General features: G+C 34.2%; 1 long non-coding RNA gene across 1 annotated transcript; it reads right to left on the bottom strand.

Moving 5' to 3' along the window:
• Positions 1–1,131: 1,131 nt before the first annotated feature.
• LOC105821420 lies at positions 1,132–2,332 on the bottom strand. The gene is made up of 2 exons (XR_001138065.1): positions 2,261–2,332; positions 1,132–1,720 (listed from the first exon to the last, which is right to left on the bottom strand). It is a non-coding gene; the product is annotated as an uncharacterized LOC105821420 (long non-coding RNA).
• Positions 2,333–2,562: the final 230 nt, after the last annotated feature.

The raw sequence follows: 2,562 nt of genomic DNA on the forward strand, positions 1-2,562 counted from the left end.
AAGCTCTGACTCGGAGTGAGGGGGCAAGGGTAATATAGATAACCTAAACATTTGTACCCCCATAATATGCTGAAATAAAAAAAAAGAAAAAGAAAAGCCTCAGCACACGGGGACACGTACGCAAGGGAGTTAGTCACAGCATTGCTCAAAGTAGCAGAAAACTGGAAACAATGTGAATCATGGTGCATCCACACCATAGAAGTAGAAAATGAAGGAGAACTGCAGGAGTTGACTTGGAGGGATTCTGAGATATTTCCTAGTGAAAAAGAAAAATGTGGGAAAGGGGTTTGTAATATGACCTGGTTTTCTAAAAAATGGCCTAAAAAACCTTATGCATGGGGATTTATATAGATTTTAATGTACATATATATGCTTACATAGCATTATATGAACATGGGTTTAAAATATGCAAAGATACATGCTAGTTTTATAGCATAGCATGGGTTATGGTGGGGATGTGGGCAGCAAGAAAGGAGATGGGGAGGGAGGAGGCTTGCCAAAAGGAAAAAGAAAAAAATGTCTGCACAACAAACCCCAACGTATGTGTGATAATCCTATTTATTCATTAATGCAAAGATCTATATGTAGTGTATATGTATAAATAATTTCTAGACGGGAGGAGGGAGGAGGGGATGGGTATATACACACCTAATGGGTGCGGTGCGCATGGTCTGGGGGATGGACATGCTTGACGCTCTGACTCGGGTGGGGCAAGGGCAATATATGTAACCTAAACATTTGTACCCCCGTAATATGCTGAAATAAAAAAAATAATAATTTCTAAATATGCTGTGTAATAAAAATGCAAACCTGGTCATATATAAACAAAAGAAACTTTCCAAACTAATGTCATTTGACTAAATTATAATTTAGGCTTTAGATTGAGGGAGGTCAATCATTTATCCTATCAAACACAAAGAAGGACTTAAACTATCTCCTTTTAACAAAAGGAGACTAACACTTATGACTGAGTCATATTCTTTAGTATTCCAAGTCCTTCCTGCAAAAAATAAACCCTCTTTTCTTTGTTTCTTGTAAGTAGATTACTCTGTACAGCCTTCTACAAAGTAATCTTATATAAATCAGATGATCAGTATTCAGTATTCTCTTCTTATAGTTAAACCACCATAATTTAATTTTATTCATATAATTTTATTTCAACAACTTTTAAAAATATGAAAATTTCATAAGCACTGCTTTCCTATTACAAGAAATAGAAAACCTATTTTTAAAATAAAAGTATATTGACATTTATAATAACATGTCCAAATTTTACTCATGTTTATTATGAAAATACAGAGGTGAATCGAAAGAGGATATCATTGCACATTGTCAAATGAAACAAAGATCTCCTTACCCAAAATAGAGAGGGTATAGATGTGATTACTTAATATAAAGCAAAAGCTATGTCTACCAAAGAGCAGACATGCAGTTATTGATCTGGAATTGGCATGATGACAAACTACTCTGAAATTCTTCCTCTTCCCAATTAAGGTGTCTCTCTTGAACTGATTGAAAGCCGTTTGATAAGTATACTTTTTTTAAGCTAGTTTGCTCAGTTGGGGGTCTTTTTATTAAACTGAAATTCCATCATTAGCTTTGACTAACACCAGCTGCTGTATAAATTCTTTGTTGATGTAGACCTCCACTGGTATTCCAAACATTGCAGGTGAATCTGTGACTCTGAAATCCTCAATCATGCAGCTTGAATAATTAACATCTGATAAATGTAGACTAGAAAGGATTGTTATTAGAACACATTTTACTGGGATCACAATCCCACCCTGGCTCCTCAGAACAATGACCCAAATAGGTCTTCAGTTGTAAAAAAAAAAGAAAGAAAGGAAAGAAAGACAGACAGAAAGAAAGAAAGAAAGAGAAAGAAAGAAAGAAAAGAAAAGAAAAAGTGTTTCTGAATCTCTCCACTTCCTAATTTTTTTCTATACTGATGAGAAATGAGAAAGGACACAAATGAAATGTTTTAGCCTTACAGCAGTTAAAGACAGAATCCAAGCTCTAGCATATTCTTACTAGTGTTTACCTGAATGTTCTCATTCCACATAATTTCAAAGCATTTGGGGCTCATACCTGCCAGGATTGTTCTCTCTTCTAATTAGCTCACAGTCCATCACTTTAACACAAAAGAGAAACTTTCCCATGCATGTAGCTAATATTATTTCTATGACATATATGGTAAAAGTACAGCACAAAACAGTGATAGGAAACGTCCATAGAATGTTGAATTTATCAAAAAATCTACCTTTTGTAGGAGGTGTGCCAAGTAGAACTTTTCCTAAGTGTATTTGATATATTTCAGGAGCTATATTTTAAACTATGATAAACTCGAGTCCATGAAATAATGAAATAAATACATTAAAATAAAATATGCCATGATAATACAGTGGTTAAGAGCAGAATGTTCCAGAGATCAATTCCTGAGTCTGTTTCTTCATCTGTAAAAGAAAATATTAGTATCAGGCTCATGGAGTTACTTCAAGCACAAAGTGAAATAATGCATATATGATATTTAGCACAGCACAGTGTATTTGTTTTCCATTTCTG

Source organism: Propithecus coquereli, unplaced genomic scaffold (genome assembly GCF_000956105.1).
Source record: "Propithecus coquereli isolate 6110/MARCELLA unplaced genomic scaffold, Pcoq_1.0 Scaffold116, whole genome shotgun sequence".
In the NCBI taxonomy this organism is placed as follows: domain Eukaryota; kingdom Metazoa; phylum Chordata; class Mammalia; order Primates; family Indriidae; genus Propithecus; species Propithecus coquereli.